This window comes from Mus musculus, chromosome 5 (genome assembly GCF_000001635.26).
Source record: "Mus musculus strain C57BL/6J chromosome 5, GRCm38.p6 C57BL/6J".
In the NCBI taxonomy this organism is placed as follows: Eukaryota; Metazoa; Chordata; class Mammalia; order Rodentia; family Muridae; genus Mus; species Mus musculus.
This window is the reverse complement of record NC_000071.6, coordinates 113,800,429-113,817,768: the sequence shown is the minus strand read 5'-3', so window position 1 is coordinate 113,817,768 and position 17,340 is coordinate 113,800,429. Positions and strand designations below refer to the sequence as shown.

Here is a 17,340-nt window from a genome sequence, read left to right as displayed (position 1 = left end):
TTTGCTTGTTTTTTCAAGACAAGGTTTCTCTGTGTAAAGGAGGCCTGGGTGCTTTGGAATTGCTCTGTAGACCAGGCTGGCCTTGAACTCACAGAAATCCACCTGCCTTCACCTCTTGAGTGCTGGGATGAAAGGGGTGCACCACCACGCCTGGCTCCCTTGCCAGTCTTTAAGGTCTACCAGGCCAGGCCCTTTGCAGCCTTTGCTCTGTTTTTCCCTCGTTTCTTTTCTCTGTTGGCTTTGTCTTTTTCTTTGCCTCTGGTTTATCCACACTGGGTACTGGCCATGCTGGTCTAGAAGAGTCTTTCTGTTTCTCTTAATTTCAATTTCCATTTTCATGTCATCCTTTTCCTCATCCGCGCCACACCGCCCTTCCTCGCACTGCATTTTCTCCTGGAGAGGTTTGTTATCTCCTCAACGTCTTTCATTAGAGCATTTCCGTCCACTCTGAGGATACTCTTCCATCTGTTGAGCTCTCTTGGCGCAGTCTTCTCTTGTCAGCACGCATCTTCCTCTTCTACTTACTCCACAGGCTTTTAGCCATGCTTCACCTGAGAGACAGGACTGCACACCACGTGTGGGATGCCAACCACAGATTTTTTTTTAAAGGCTAAGATGGTGAGTTCACACTCTTTTATTGTTTTTGTTTGTTTGTTTTTGTTTTTCGAGACAGGGTTACTCTGTGTAGCCCTGGCTGTCCTGGAACTCACTTTGTAGACCAGGCTGGCCTCGAACTCAGAAATCCACCTGTCTCTGCCTCCCAAGTGCTGGGATTAAAGGTGTGTGCCACCGCGCCCGACTAGAGTTCACACTCTTAACCCCACCCTGGGGGCAGCAAAGACAGGCATAGTGGTTCACTGGTCACCTAAAGTCTATCCTACCTCCAAAAGGCCAGGCCAGGCCAATAAGAGAGCATCTCAAAAGAAAGTTACTGAACAACAACAGCTGAGATGTCCTCTGGCCTCTATGTGCGCGCGCACACACACACACACACACACACACACCTATAAACAGGCAACAAGCTGGATCAGGCTCTGTGAGCTTATTAACCCCTATTTGCAGAGCAGCGAGACACAGGGTCACAGTTTTGTCAGCTTTCTGACCTTGGCTTTAGAGCCTATGTTCCAAGAGCCCCTCCACCCAAGCCAGCCACGAGGGCTGCCCATCTGTGGGCCACACAGATGATGGACATGCCCACCTCACTCAGACACCAAGGCATCATGGCACCCATAACTCTCACGCTGCTTGTCCTGCCCCAAGTCCTTCCTTCCATCCTTTCCACAGACAGAAGGGGACAGCTGCTTGAACCATACAGCATCCTGTCTCCTGGAAGAATGATGGTTTTTCTCTTCCAAAAAACACTCTCTGGAGCCTCTTTGGGAAGAAGAGGCTTTGCCCTATCTGCAGAGGGTGTGACCCACAATTCCAGGGCTCGAAGAAAAGGCTTCATTATGGGAGAGAGGGATGGAGAAGGAAGAGAGCCACAGAGAAAGACAGGAAGGAACGTGGCAGGCGATGGGGCCCTCAGGGACAGAGCAGGGAGTGTAGGGAGATGTCCCAGTATCTGGAGGTGGCAATGTCTGCTGCTTTCCTCTGGACCTGCAGAGGCCGCCAGCTGGCGGACTGAGCAGATCCTGGGTTTATCCTCCCTTTGGATCAAAAAAAGTAGCGGGGAGGATTCACAGACCTGGAAGCTACAGGATTTGAGGGCACCATAACAATTCCCCAGGGTCCTCGTCCCCTTCCTGGGGATGCTGTATAAGAACGTTTTCTTTCTCGGATGGGTCACCCGCTGGGTGAGGTGAACAGCCACCAGGGGGCGCCAGCCACCTGCTTCTGGGAGGAGGTGTCCGGAGGCCCAGCTCGGGGTTTTGAGTGTGGAAGCTTTTGGCTTTTCTGGCAATGTATTCGCTAAACAACTGATTCTCAAAACGTGACACCTGGCCTTGGGAAGATTCCAGGTGTCTCTGGCTCACAGATGCCCCCCTCTGCCCCATCTCTGTATGCCCCTGACCACGCAGAGCCTGAGTCGGTCAAGGCACCCTCTCAGCAAACCCACACAAGTCCTCAGAACGTCTTGAATCCCTTAAACGGTTTCTAAAGAGACCTTCAAATCTCCATTCCACAGAGGAGGAAACGGAGGTGCAGTGAAGTGAAGCCCAGCCCGACCCCCATCACACAGAGAATGTGGGAGCCCGGGCCCTTCTGCTCTTACTGTGACATCATCCCATGCTCCAGATCACACTGGGGTTCTGGGGGAATTCTGTGCCCCCAAAGACTCATCCTGCTGACCTTCCCTGACACTCGGAAGTCTCTCTTATTGTCCTTTAATTGTTCCTTGAAACAGAGAAAGAGCAAGGATACTTGGAAGGGTGACTGAAAGGGTAGAATCCAGCCCCTCTCTGTACAGAGCAAGACAAAGCAGAGCTGGGGCCTAGCACAGAGGGTTGGCATTTTATTCTGCACTTACTACACGCCTGACACCTATATTATCGCACTCACACCGGGGGTGGGGGCTGTAAATAGGGGTGCGACGATCACCTGAGCTGCTGCCTGGGGGAAACTGGAACTCAAAAATTGGGAGCACACAGATTGCATTGCCAAAAAGCCGGAAGAGGCGGGGAGGGGGTCGGACAGGAGGTGGGGTCAGGCATAAGGGGTCAGGCAAGAGAAGGGGGACTAAGTTTATGTTCAGTCCGTGACTCCGCCCATCGTGTCAGGGGCTGCCCCCTCCCACCACCCCCTCCCCCCCACATGGATGTTGACAGCTGATCCCGGCAGTTTTTCTCTCTGCCACTCACACAAGCCACAGGGTGTTAGAGCGTGTACTAGCATGGACCCAGTGGTGCGAGTGAGAGAAATGAACAAGGCAGGAGTGGGGGTGGGGGTAGTATCCAAAAAAGGATGAGTTAGTTGCTGCGGGGGCGGGGTGGGGGAGACTGAGGATGCTGGTAGCTCGCAGCTGAACCCAATGGATGAACGGATTAATGGAGGGTGGAGACACACCTGCGAGAAACTGGAGTTAGAGTGAGAGGAAGAGCTAGCTAAGACCTCAGGGTTCCAACGTGGGCCCTTGGGAAAGGCAGCAGAGGGTTGTAGAGGGCTGGGATGAGGAAGGGAGGGGTCCCTAAAGGCCTTCCAGGTGCTTCCCCGAGGCAGGCGCTGTTTGACACCATCATCCGTCAGAGGAATGCACAGGGAAACCCCACTGAGGGTCAGGGCACACCGAGACTGAAACTGAAAAAGAGCAGCACCCGGCTGGATGGGGAGGGGCTGGGGTGCTCCGCATGGTTGATGGGGTCCCATATGTTACACCTGCTCTGAAACCCAGTTGGGCAAGTTCCTATAGAGCTCACCAGTCGCTGTAAAGCTTGGGCATCCCACTCGAGACCTTTACCCGAGAGGATGCAAACACGTGCTGATCTGAACGGGTCCACAGGTTGGGAGCAGCCTCAGTCCTAACAGCCTGCGAAGGGGTAACTACATTGTGATATGTCCATACAGTGGGCTAGTACTCAGAATAAACAAAGCGGTTCCCAGCACACCCGCAGACCCGGTGAGCTCACGGACAGAGCCAGGCTGTTTGTAGAAGTGAATCCCAATGACACACTATCCAGGAAGGGGCTGGAGAGATGGCTCAGCGATCGAGAGAGCATTGGCTGCTCTTGCAGAGGACCTGGATTGGGTTCCCAGCACGTGGGAGCTCACAAACACCTGTAATTCAGCTCCAGGGTATTGGGTGTCCTCTCCTCACTCCCATGGGCACAGACTATATGTGATTCACATGAATGTATGCAAGAAAAACAGTCATACATGTACAAAAAAATCTAAAAAAAAAAAGTTCAGGAAAGGACTGGAGAGGTGAATCTGCGCTTAAGAGTACTCACCGTCATTACAGAGGACATGAGTTTAGTTCCCAGCATCCTCTGGTCGCTCACACGCAACTGTCACTCAGGCTCCAGGGTATCCAGCGCCCTCTTCTGGCTGCTGTGGGGACTTCATTCACCTACATATGCCTGTACAGAAACACATCTACATGTATAGTTGAAGAATTTAAAAACTATAAACGATCAGAAGAGCTTGGGAGAGGGCTCCGTGAGTAAAAGTGTTTGTCAAGCAGAGAATCCGAGTTTGAATGCTCAGAGTCACGTGATGGTTCCTGGGATCTCAGTGCTCTGTGGTGAACCGGAGGCAGAGAAGGAACAATGTCCCAAACACAAGGGCTCAGCTCACTTATCAGAGCTGCTTCTGGGCTCTGGATGGATTTAGCCACCACTCTGGCCTCCTGTGTGTCCTCACGCTTCTTCTGGGGAATGACATTTCACTCCATCCTTACCCTGGTACTGGATGTGGAGATGAGCCTGATCTCTTGTCCTACAGGATGGGTGCCTCTGTGTCTATCCATGTCACCCAGAGGCCATTGTTTACCTGTTCACAAGTTCTCTATTCCCTGGGTTAGGAAGGATATGGACAGGCTGAGACCCAGCTGGCTGTTTTCTGAGGGCCTCTTTGTGCCTCCTGGGTGGTCCCTAGGCAGAGGGCAAAGGACACTGCCACCCCCACCTACCTGTGCCCCTCCTGCAGACAGTCCCGGCAACAAGGATCCCTTACTGCTAGCTAAGTGTGATCCCTTGCTGCTAGCTAAGCATGATGCCTTGCTGCTAGCTAAACCAGTTGTCACGCTCTCCCACTGATCTCTCACCCAGGTGGGTCCTTGCACATCCATCACCGTGGGGAACTCAAGTGGCGGACACACACACCAGGTAAGAGCAGAGAGAGGAAATGAACTCACACTCAGCTCAGATCCCTTTCTAAAGACTTGTGCCATTTGAAATCCTCTCCTAAGGAATGGTGCTACCCACAGTGGAGGGTTCTCCCTGCTGGAGGAAATCTCCTGTAGACACGCCCACAGGGCAACCAACCTAATCTAGTTACTTCCTCTTTGAGACTCCCTTCCCAGGCTGATAATCAAAAGCCACAGAGCCTGAAAATCAGAGATCTGGACTACTCCCTCCCCCAGTATAATGGTACTTTTTTTGGGGGGGGGAGTCAGGTGCAGTGGCACACACCATTAGTCCCAGACATCAAGAGGTAGAGACATGTTGAAGAATAGAAAATTACTGGCCTCTTGTGAAAACATGAATTTTTTACCTCGGAGCCCACCCCCTCCCATCTAGAGATTGTTCCCAGAACACTCCTAAACTTTTCACCCCAAAACTCCTCACCCTAAAGTTCGAACCCTCCCAACTAAAAACTGTTCCAAGAACATTTTTGAGATAAAGGCCTCCTGGAACAACCTCAAAATGAACCAGGTACTCCTTAGTTACGTAGGTTCCTTGATAGGACATGACTCCTTAGTTACGTAGAATCCTTTGGCAGAACCCCTTGTCCCTTGGCAGAACTCCCTAGTGATGTAAACTTGTACTTTCCCTGCCCAGTTCTCCCCCTTTGAGTTTTACTATATAAGCCTGTGAAAAATTTTGGCTGGTCGTCGATTCTCCTCTACACCACTAGGTGTCACTAGGTGTACGAGTTTCGACCCCAGAGCTCTGGTCTGTGTGCTTTCATGTCGCTGCTTTATTAAATCTTGCCTTCTACATTTTATGTATGGTCTCAGTGTCTTCTTGGGTACGCGGCTGTCCCGGGACTTGAGTGTCTGAGTGAGGGTCTCCCTTCGGGGGTCTTTCAATGTGAGTTCAAGGCCAGCTTGGCCTACAGGGAGCTAGTCTCCAAGTAGTTCCAAGACAAGCTCTACATAATAGAAAGATCTTGTTTCAAAAAAAAAAAAAGTACACAAATAAAATTTAAAAAATATAAAAAGTAAAAGCTTAAAATTTTATGAAGTTTAAAAGCTCGTTCAGCATTTAATTATCTCAGGATGAAGCACTTTTTTTTGTTTGTTTTTTGTTTTGTTTTTCGAGACAGGGTTTCTCTGTATAGCCCTGGCTATCCTGGAACTCACTTTGTAGACCAGGCTGGCCTCAAACTCAGAAATCTGCCTGCCTCCCAAGTGCTGGGATTAAAGGTGTGTACCACCACAGCCCAGCCAGATTAAGCATTTAAGTGCTGAGATTAAATACGTGCCCAGCCCTGTTGAGCTTTTAAGGCCACAATTTTCTCATATCACATTCAGTCCCCAGGCACAGATAAGGCATGCTTGTGAGCAAGAGGAGAGACTTTTCTTTCGTTTTTTCTTTCTTCTTTCTTTCTTTCTTTCTTTTTTTCTGTTGCAGCCTCTGATGATTGAGCAGACTGCAGGTGACCAGGGAAGATCTGGAGAATGTTGTGACAGTTGGAAATTTAAGTGAGGCTGGTCCAGCCTATCTTTTTTTTTTTTTTTTTAAAAGATTTATTTATTATATGTAAGTACACTGAAGCTGTCTTCAGACACTCCAGAAGAGGGCGCCAGATCTCGTTACGGATGGTTGTGAGCCACCATGTGGTTGCTGGGATTTGAACTCCTGACCTTCGGAAGAGCAGTCGGGTGCTCTTACCCACTGAGCCATCTCACCAGCCCATGGTCCAGCCTATCTTGATAGAATATTCTTCAAGCAACTGGAAATGATGTTTTGAAGAAAACAATATGGAACCAAATCATGTTGGTTCATGCCTGTCATTTTAGCACTCAGGAAGCTGAGTCTGGAGGATTGCTTCAAGTTCAAGGGTAACCTGGGCTGTATAGCAAACATTATGCCAGCCTGAGTTACAGAGTAAAACCTGGTCTCAAGAAAACAATACTATGCCTCGCATGGTGGCGCACGCCTTTAATCCCAGCACTTGGGAGGCAGAGGCAGGCAGATTTCTGAGTTCGAGGCCAGCCTGATCTACAGAGTGAGCTCCAGGACAGCCAGCGATACACAGAGAAACACTGTCTCAAAAAACAAAACAAAACAAAACCAAAAAACAATCAACTAAACAAACAAAAAACAAAAAACAAACAAATAAAAAACCAAAACAACAACAACAAAACTAGCAAGGGGATTATGAGAGGACTCCTGGGGTAAAGGCCACAAGTCATCTTGCCACACAAGCCTGAGAAGTGAGTTTGATCCCCCAGAGACCCCAGGAAAGAGGAAAGCAAGAATTTGTGGGACTGTGAAAGGCAGCCTGTTTTCTGGTTGAACTAGGTTTAAACCCTGGAGACCCAGCAGATAACTCTGCAAGGGACGGCAGGAAGTTTGCCATACACTCCCAGACACTAGGCTCCTGACATGAGGCCCCAGCTCCATAATCCTGTGGCCGTCTGCTACGTAGGGCAATGCCCCAAGCTCCTGGTATTCTGTCTGGACTCCACCCCCACAGTTACCTGACAACAGCCAGGTAGGCCCTGATCACTATAAAAGGGGCTCTTTGCCCCCTCTTCCCTCTCTTACTCTCTTACTCCTGCTTCCCCCTTGCTTCTCTCTTGCCTCTTGCTCCCCCCTCTCTGCATTCCCTTCCCCGCCCCTCTCCACATGGCCATGGCCGGCCTCTATTTCCCAACTCTTCTTCCTCTTTCTACAATAAATGCCTTAAAACCATGGGCTGCCCCTTCTCATGGGGATCCGCCGTGCTGGAGCAATGGAGCAGGTCTTCCTCTAAAGAGGTATTTTTGGTTGTCACAGCTAGGGAAGTCTCAACAGCTGTATAGGGATGCAGCACAACACTGTGCCCCCTATGGGGTGGTTCCCAGTGTCATGGTGCCTACATGTAGCTGTCCAGCAGTCATGGATGAACTGGTACCTGCAAGGGAGGCTGGACATGAAAAAGGATGGGGTGTGAGAGAAGGCTGAAGCCAGGGCAAAAGTTTCTAATCAGGCTCCAAGTTTAATAGCACTGCGTTTATACAGGTGAGAGCTGCCATGGGGGTGCTGGACAGGAGCCCTCTCATTTCCCTAGGGTGGCTGGACACATGGTCGTCTGGCCTTGGCTCTGGTTGCTGTGTCCTATAGAGGCACAACTCAGGTAATATCCCCTAAAAGAGTTCAGCAGTCCCTATGGAGACCCTGAATACAGAGGTTCACGAGTGAGAACCACTCAACTTTTCTTTCTTTCTTTTTTCCTTTTCTTTTCTTCTTCTTCTTCTCTTCTCTTCTCTTCTCTTCTCTTCTCTTCTCTTCTCTTCTCTTCTCTTCTTTTCTTTTCTTTTTGTCGAGACAGGGTCTCTCTGTATAGTCCTGGCTGTCCTGGAACTCACTCTGTAGACCAGGCTGGCCTCAAACTCAGAAATCTGCCTGCCTCTGCCTCCCGAGTGCTGGGATTAAAGGCGTGCACCACCAAGCCCGGTCTAAAATTATTTATTTATCATTTATTCATTTTATGTCCCAATATCAGTGCCCCCTCTTCTCTTAGTACCCCCTCACAGAAGTCCTCCCATATTTCACCTTCCCCTTCTCTTTTGAGGGGATCCACAGGTGGGCAGGTCACAAGCTCAGGGACAGCCCTTGCTCCAGTTGTTGGGGGCCCCGTATGAAGACAAAGCTACTCATCTGCTACCACATGCAGGGGGCTACTCAACTTTTCAATAGAAGTTTCTGGGCCTCAACTCTGCCCCTGTTCACTTTAAGACACATATCTGGTCCAGGTGGTTAAAGGAAGGCCCTGTCTTTCTCCCTCTGAGTCCCCATTCCTCAAGCCTTCTGCTCCTCAGTGCACAGTTTTCTACCTCAGGACCTTTGCATGTGCTGTTTCTGATGCCTGGTATACACAGACCTCTGCGTGGCTGGCATCTTTGAATTTTTTAGGGCTCAACCTGAACTCCACCTGCTCAGATAAGACCATTCTAGACATCAGGGTTCACCCCGGCAGCCTCTTTCCCTCATCCGAGCACTGTGGGTTTGTGCTATGTGATGGCTTAGTTCATACTCCCTATCACTACACACACACACACACACACACACACACACACGCGTGTGTGTGTGTGTGTGTGTATGTGTATATGTGTGTATATGTGAATATGTGAATATGTGTATATGTGTGTGTGTATATATATATATATCACAGTAGGGATACGGAAAACATCTATGGATTAACGGGAAGGGAAGCTTTGAAAAAGACTAAGATGGGAGATGGAAGCCTCAAAAGGTCTCCAAGTCAGAGTAACTGGTTCAAACCCCATCTCTGATGCTTGCTTGGGGTGTGTATGCTATAGGGTAACTCCACCTCTGGTCCTCACTTGCTCTCCTTGAGGTAGAGAGAGGAGCCCTTGGTACCGATCTGCTGTGCCCATCTCCCAGGGGTACCATAGGGGCCTCATCTCACATCCCTCTCAGCCTGTCTGCCTCTGTGGTTTTAGGGAGCCAGACCCCGCCCTGCCCTGCGCTCTGTCTTTGGGCCTAAAATTAGCTCACAAATTCCTTGGCTGCCTGGCCTTAGCTTCTAAGTGACAATTCAAACCAGATGTTTGCAGCTGTTGGGCCCCATCCCCCCCAACCCCAGTTGACCCACACTGCTACCCTATGCTCAGGTTCAATAGGTTAGACCCAGGCTGGAGGGTCTGTCTGTAGCTTCACCTGCCCCCAGGCCCTGGGGCTGGGTGGGCAGTGGAGGTTCTGTGTGCACAGCTGTCCAAGAATAGGGCATTTCTCTAAGGATACAGGGGTTCAGGGAGGGGGCTCACTGAGCATTTAAGGAGGGAGGCTGGGGCTTCCTGCTGGGTGCTTCTGGGACCATCACTTTGGTTCCCTGAGCAGCCTCTGTCACCGTGACAGTTACTTATCGGAGCGGCAAGGGCTCACAGCCTCTCACATGAGCCCTTCTTGTCGGACAGCAGAGGGGAAGGCCCGGGCTGGTCGACCACTCAATGCGCAGTGTCCCTGCCAAGCCACAGGCCCTCAGGGCAGGTAGTGTGGTCTTGGTGACACCAGCTGCTTCCTGGATCCCACCCTCAGAGCCTGGCTCCACTTAGTAGGTGGTCTGGACGTCCTGGAAGACCCTCTCTGTGCAGCTGCCCCTGGGTAACCCTTGACCCAGAGGCAGAAGGCCGACTGGAGTCCCTGCCTGCCCAGCTGGAAGATGAGGCAGGGGACCCAGCTGAGTGGGAACTATGTGATCAGGTGGATGGAACCAGAGGTCTGCATAGCCATCGGGTTGGTGTAGAGTTCTTGCTCTGCCTGAAGATGGGACTCTAAATATCTCTTTCTCTAGGTCCTTGAGAGAAAGGGATTGTGGGTACACAGAGGCTTAATGGAAGAAAGATGTGGCTACGTTTTACATATTTGTACCACTCATGGTCAAAATGGAGGAGACCAAATCCCTTTAAATGTCCCCAGAGCTCCAGACCTGGCTCACTGCCTTCTGACTTCATGACCTCCCATGCCCACTTCCCTGGCTCTGCTCTGGCCTTGTTCACTCTTTTCCACTCCTGGATGCCACCAGGGACCACACCCCAGGACCTCTGCATCGCTCTCCTGCCCGGACCACTTCTCAGAACATCTCCCGGACCCTCTGGTCACCTCCTGGTTGTCTTTGCTGGAATGCCGCTTTCCTCCTACACTGCAGCCAGCCCTGAACCACGGAGACACCGTTGAAGCATCTTTGCAATGGTTCATAACTTCTGACCAGAATGTAGGTTCCACAAGGACAGACCTGTATGACACTTGGAAAATATTCAGAACATACCATGAGGTGGGCAGGGGAGGATAGGGAAGAGTAGGGAAGGGGAGGGGAGGGGAGGGGAGGGAGGGTAAAGAAGGGCAGGGGAAGGAGAGGGGAGGGAAGGGGAGAGGAGAGGAGGGGAGGGAGGGTAAAGAAGAGAAGGGCAGGGGAAGGGGAGGGGGGAAGGGGAGGGGAGGGAAGGATAGGGAAGGGGAGGGAAGGGAAGGAAAGAGGAGGGGAGGGAAGAGTAAGGAAGGGAAGGGTAAGGAAGAGAAGGGGAGGGAAGGGGAGGGAAGGGGAGGGAAGGGAAGGGAAGGGTAAGGAAGGAAAGGGTGATGTGGAGAGATGAGAGGGGTATAGCAAGGAGAAATAATGGAGAGAGATATCCTGCAACTGGGAACTTCAGGCTGCTCCCTGCTATTAGACCCACGGGGTCTGCATTCCCCACAGACTGCCCAGAGTGTAGGGGTGTGGTTGGTGACTATCCTGACAGAGCCGGCAGGCAGCTGGTTAATGAGAAGTGCAGCCACCAGCCGCACCACACTGAGGCGGCCAGTGGCCCCTGTTGAGTCTCATAAAGTGGCTCCTTCCACAGCGAGAATGTAAATGTTTACAAGGCAGCCACAGCTGGCTGGCCACCCGGCCACAGGAAATCCTGGGACCCCTGTCCTCCGGCTGTACGTGCATCCCCCCGCGGAGGGATGTGGGTTCTGAAGAGCTTTGAATTGAGTCATCATCTGGTTAGACCATGCAGATGTCCAGTGTCCAGCTGGACCTTTCCATGCAGTGCGAGACCCAGGTCTAAAGGCCACAGTATCAGAACCACCCCATTCCTTGAGCCCCTTGCCAGCCAGAACTCTGTAAGAGTTACTCTACTGACGTCCCAACCCACAGCCGAGTCTGCCCTTTGTCCTAGAACCACACGGACTGTGCTCCTTTGCTCTGTGTGTGGAGAGTTTAGTCTGTCCTTCTCCGTTGTCCAGTTGTGGGCTACCATATGCATGAGAGGCAAACTTTAAATGTACAAACTGTGTGTGTGTACACTTGTTTGTTTGTTTGTTCATGCAACAGGCTCTCATGTAGCCCAGGCTGGTCTTGAACTCACTATGTACCCCAGGATGTCTTTGAACTCCTGATCCTTTTGCTTCCATATTTTTATATGATTACAGACATGTGCCACCATGCCTGCTTTCTGCGCTGCTGTGGATGAACTCTGGGCCTCGTGTGTAAGCGCTCAGCCCCTTGAGCTCTATTGTTCTATTTAGCTCTGTGAACTGGACACTGCCTATCCCCTGAGAAGAGTCCGGGATTGTCTTGTTGATTGATGTAGAAGAGCCCTGCCCAGTGTGGGCAGCACCATTCCCTGGGCTGTATGAAAAAGCCAGTTAAGCACCGGCCTGAAAACAAGCCAGCAAGCCATGTTCCTGCCTGAGTTCTTGATCTGGCTTCCCTTTATGTTGGCAACAAAAAGCCAAGCAATGCCTGCATCTCCAGCTTGTCATAGCCGGTCTTGATGTCATTTTGACTAGATTGACAAATGTCTAGGAGGCTGATGAAACTCCACCTCTTGTTGGCTCCAAGGTCATCTCCAGAGGCCATTAGATCCTGAAGGCTGAGCTCGTGGGTGAGCTGGGGGTGGGTGACTGGTAGGAGGTCAAGCTTTTGGGGTGGTGAGTCACTTGGGTGTCTTCAGAGCTCCATCTTGCCCCATTCTGTGTTCCGGTTCTCTTGGTTTCCTGTCCACTGGTGAGATAAACAGTTTGTCATTGTCACAAACTCCATCCACCCTGACGTTCTCCGCTGAAGCTTCTGAGATCATGAGCCAGAACAAAACCTTCCCGTCTTAAGTTGTTCTGTCCCGTGGTCTCGGCGAGAAGAAAATTTACTAATAGAAATCACACGTGTGTGCAAAACTTCCTGCTGAGTATTGGGATGTTTCCAGTTCAGGATCTGCTGTGCAGAAAGCCGCCACGGACACTTGTGTGGGTGTGTCTTCATCCTCTTGGGCACATACGTACTGGAGTGCGAGCGCTGGCTCCTAGGCCAGGTTTGCAGTCCTTTTTAGAAACTAAGACCCTTGTCCATGTTACCCAGCCATTTCTCTCTCCCACCAGCACATGGTGGAAAATACACAGAAGACCACAGGATGCCCAGAGGTAGTAAGCCACCCTGGTCCAAAAGGAGAAACTGAGGCACAGCTTGGTTGTATTGTGCCCTGCTTTCTGAGTTCCAGGTACATGTAGATGCTCAATAAACAGATGAGCAATGAGTGAATGTAGGTTGTTTTCTGATGAGAAAACCGAGATCCAGGCTGGTTTCATAGCAACCTCAGAGCTCTGGTCCAGTCAGACATAGCTACCGTGCCTCTTGGGAGCCCCAGGCAGGATGCTACTCCAGGATAACCCTCCAGAGGCCAGACTTGGGCTGTGGTGGTGCTGCAGCTCACGACTCCCTAGCCACATGAAAGGCCCAGCTATTTTTGCTTGGATGGCAGGCCCTGGTGCTCAGGGTTATGTAATGAGATGTGGCCTTGGACCCATAAGGGGCTGGGACTGGGGACTGTGGTGGGCTGGCATTGCAGGAGCCAGGAGGAACAGTCTCAGTAGAGACCTAAGCTAAGGGCGTTACCCGGCCCTCCCAAGCTCCACTGGTCAGGGCTGCTGAACAGGGTCGTGTTGCTGCTAATTGCAAGGGGTTCAGGGCAGGGTCTCTGAAGTGTTTTCAGTTTGAGCAGAAACCCTGGCTCTTTCTGGGCCCCTGAAATTATGGGTTGCAAGCGTACTGCCCAGCCTGTGCTCCACACCACAGGCCTGGCCACGCCCCACAGATACCACAGCAGGGCCCCACACATGTCCCAGAAACCGCGGGACGTGGTATGAGACACTGAAGAAGGATGGAGCTTCTCCCGTAATTGCCCAATGCCTGAAGACGCAGGATCAGAGGGCAGAGGCCCCATTCAAACAGCCAGCACCATATTTTTTGAGCCCCGTTTTGTTCCAGGCAATGGCCTAGATCAGTGGTTCTCAACCTGTGGGTCGCAAGCCCCAAAGGGTCACATATCAGATATCCTACATCTCAGCTATTTATATTGTGAGTTATAACAATAGCAAAGTTACAGTTATGAGGTAGCAAGGAAATAGTTTTATGGGTGGGGGGATCGCCACAACCTGAGGAACCTTATTAAAGGGTCACAGCATTAGGAAGACGGAGAACCACTGACACAGACATAGAGTTAAGATCGGGGCCCCAAACAAGCAAAGTTCTTTGTCCCTGCTGACCTGGTTCACCCATGCTGGCCTGAGACTATTCCAGAGCTGCCTCCCTCCGTGGCACTGTGTGTGCTCTCGACCACCTCAGGACCTTTCCACATCCTGCCCAGCTGCTGGGAACCATCTTGCATTTGTGTCTTCGTAAATACCTTCTCGCTATCTTTGAGGGCAACTCTGTAGTTACTTCCTGCAGTGGAAGCCTGGGACCGGACTAGACTCCCATGGCACATGGAACCTTGTGCAACCCCTGCATGGAGCCCTGAGCGACCCCTCCCAGCTCTCACCCGTGTGCAGTCAGAGGTCCCCAGGGATCCCTTTAAGGCTCGCTTCCTTACTGTGGTTCTCCTACCTCTTGTGGTATCCAGCTCACAGCCTCCAGCTGTTTCCACAGAACGAGTGGAATTTGGGATGTCTTCAGGTGGGAATCTGAGGGTTGGCAGGGAATGACCACTGGCATCTGACCGGAAGCCACATTTAGCTGTGGCCCAGGAGAAGAGCTGTGGTGTACTGTGGCTGTGTTCCTTGTCTCTCCTCGTGAGTGGCACCTGCAGAGCATCTACAAGTTATGGATGTAGTGCAAGGTGAGGAACGATGTACCTATGCGCGCGTATGCGTGTGTGTGTGTGTGTGTGTGTGTGTGTGTGTGTGTGTGTGTGTGTGTGGTGTGGTCCCATAGTCCCTTTCCCGAGGCATACGGAGGTAGGAGAGGAGCTATGCTGTGGGAACGGCCCAGTCAGAGGTGGAGGGCCACTGGCCTGGCGGTGTCACTTTCAGAGGTTTGGAAATAGAATTTGGTGCATCAGACGGGGCCCTCTGGCCAGCCTTTCATTACCCCAGGGCTCACTTGACTGTGAGCCTCAGTTTCCCATTCTGGTCTGGAGCATCATTCTCTCATATCTTAAATACCAGCAGAGCTGTGTTCAGGCACCACAGCACCAGGCTCTGCAGGGCAGGAGTCACCCAAGTGGCAGGGTGTGGCTGCTTAGCGTCCTCGGGCTCAGCAGAAATGACCACATCTGCACTGAGCGTGGTCAGACTTTTCCTTAACATTGTGCCTTCCATAGTGAAGTGGAGAGACTGCCTGTACCCACCTGTCACACAGCAGGAGTCTGTCACCTGGAGGCAGCTCAGTGGCCCAGCAGCATGCATGCAGTCTTGGGTCCCATGAAGTACATTCAGAGGCACTGAAACCCCAGCACTCAGGAGGTAGAGGCAGGAGCATCAGAAGCTCAAGAACAACGTACTTGGTTGTGTGTCAAGTCTGAGCCAGCCTTGAGTGCAGGGCACTCTTGTCTAGAAAGAGAAGAAAAAGAAAGAAAACAAAGGGGCTGGAGAGGTGGTTCAGTGGTTAAGAGCACTGACTGCTCTTCCAGAAGTCCTGAGTTCAAGTCCCACCAACCACATGGTGGCTCACGACCATCTGTAATGGGATCTGATGCCCTCTTCTGGTGTGTCTGAAGACAGCAACAGTGCACTCATATAAATAACAAATAAATAAATCTTTAATAAAGAAAGAAGGAAAGAAAGGAAGAAAGGAAAAATGAAAAGGAAGAAAAAGACATCACATTGGGGCAAGGTAAAGGATGTAGGGTGGGGTGGGAACAGGCAAGGGTCTGCACAGACCCTATGTAGAGTTGCAGGAGGGACTTGAACATTCGTAAGCGCTGGAAGCAGCCCCAACTAGCAACAAGGTAGGACCTTCCCCTCCTTGGGGCAGAAGACAGAGGTGTGTAGATCCCTGATCTGGGGCCTAGGCTCTCAGTACCCCAACCTTTGTTCTACTCTGCGATTGTGTTATGAAGGCTTCTGTGTATTGCTAGTGGGGACAGAGACCTTAGCTGAGGACATGATTGTCCTTGGTCACCCTGGCGAGCCTTCACCCAGGGAAGGGAAGAGGCCAGAGGACACTGAGCTGACTGCCCTAGCCTTTTGCACTGCTGCTGGACAAGGAGGGAGGGTGAGGCGAGGGTGTCACCGAGGCGAGTAGGAAACTCCCAGAAGATTCCAGGGTGTATTAGCCTCCCTGCCTGGCTCCCCTGTGGTCCTCTCCTGACATGGAACCCTCTCTGGTTTGTGGAAGGGCACCTCACACCCCGTGATGAGTCTTGGCGCACACAGCTCTAGAAGCCTGTGAGTTCCTAGAGGCAGGTCTGTGTCTGTGTCTTGACTGGCTGGGTCCTGCTCAGCTCTGTCTGATCTTCAGTGTCAGGGTGTGTCAGCCATTTACTGAAACAAACAAGTGAATGAGTGAGTGAATGAATGAATGAGTGGATGAGTGAGTGAGTGGATGAGTGAGTGAATTAATGAGTGAGTGGATGAGTGAGTGAATGAATGAATGAGTGAGTGAGTGAATGAGTGAGTGAATGAATGAGAGGACGAGTGAGTGGATGAGTGAGTGAGTGAATGAATGAGAGGATGAGTGAGTGAATGAATGAATGAGTGAGTGAATGAATGAGAGGATGAGTGAGTGAATGAATGAATGAGTGAATGAGTGAGTGAATGAATGAGTGGATGAGTGAGTGAGTAGATGAGTGAGTGGATGAGTAAATGAATGAATGAGTGGATGAGTGAGTGAGTGGATGAGTGAGTGAATGAATGAGTGAGTGGATGAGTGAGTGAATGAATGAATGAGTGGATGAGTGAGTGAGTGAATAAATAAGAGGACGAGTGAGTGAATGAATGAATGAGTGAGTGAATGAATGAGAGGATGAGTGAGTGAATGAATGAATGAGTGAGTGAATGAGTGAGTGGATGAATGAGTGAGTAGATGAGTGAGTGGATGAGTGAATGAATGAATGAGTGGATGAGTGAGTGAATGAATGAATGAGTGAGTGAATGACTGGATGAATGAGTGAGTGGATGAATGAATGAGTGAGTGCCAGGTCCCATGGATCAGTTACCTATGGTGCTTCAGGGTATTTGAACTCCCCACCCCCTCTCCACTTCTGTGGAATGGGCTCATAGCTTCTGCTCAAACTGCCCTACTAGGGCTTAGTGAGGTCTCAGAGTTCAGGATGTCAGTACCTCAGGGAGTACCCTGACCCCCTAAGAATGGAGAAACTGAGGCCAGGGGAGGAAGGGCCCGGGCAGTGCCTGATCTCAGCATCCCCAGGTTTCCCTGAGACACCCCCACTCCCACTCTGCACCCTAAGCTTGGAAATCCTGAGTCACAGCTGGATTGGGCCACGCCACGGAGATTTTTTCCTTCCCACTTCCAGGGGCCCCAGATCTTCCTGACCTCATCCTTCAGGGAGTGTGGGGGATGGGACGGACCTCAGCTCAGAGTTCTGGGAACGTTCTCCTGGAAGCCCCTCTGTCTGTCAGTCTGTCTGAGCCTGCCCAGGGGACCTGAGGTCAAGAAGAAGCAAGCTTGGAGTGTGAAGAGGGTGGGACTGTGGGTGGCCCGGCATAGTCCCGCCCCACACTGTCCCCACCCCAAGCCCTCTTAATGAAATCAAGCTGGCCCTCCAGCCCAGCAGGGAGGAGGAAAGGGGAG

At 51.3% G+C, this 17,340-nt stretch overlaps 1 long non-coding RNA gene and 1 pseudogene across 3 annotated transcripts; both read right to left on the bottom strand.

The window, feature by feature from the left end:
• Positions 1-3: 3 nt before the first annotated feature.
• On the bottom strand, positions 4-648 carry Gm19931 (annotated as a pseudogene).
• Positions 649-2,784: 2,136 nt separating this feature from the next.
• Gm42004 lies at positions 2,785-17,203 on the bottom strand. 3 transcript variants are annotated; one of them, XR_878692.2, is made up of 5 exons: positions 17,118-17,203; positions 14,936-15,137; positions 14,194-14,389; positions 3,888-4,016; positions 2,785-3,466 (listed from the first exon to the last, which is right to left on the bottom strand). It is a non-coding gene; the product is annotated as a predicted gene, 42004 (long non-coding RNA). The 3 variants fall into 3 exon arrangements; XR_001784942.1 differs by lacking the exons at positions 14,194-14,389; positions 14,936-15,137; positions 17,118-17,203 and adding an exon at positions 5,298-5,329; XR_878691.1 differs by lacking the exons at positions 14,194-14,389; positions 14,936-15,137; positions 17,118-17,203 and adding an exon at positions 4,568-5,110.
• Between the last annotated feature and the right edge of the window lie 137 nt (positions 17,204-17,340).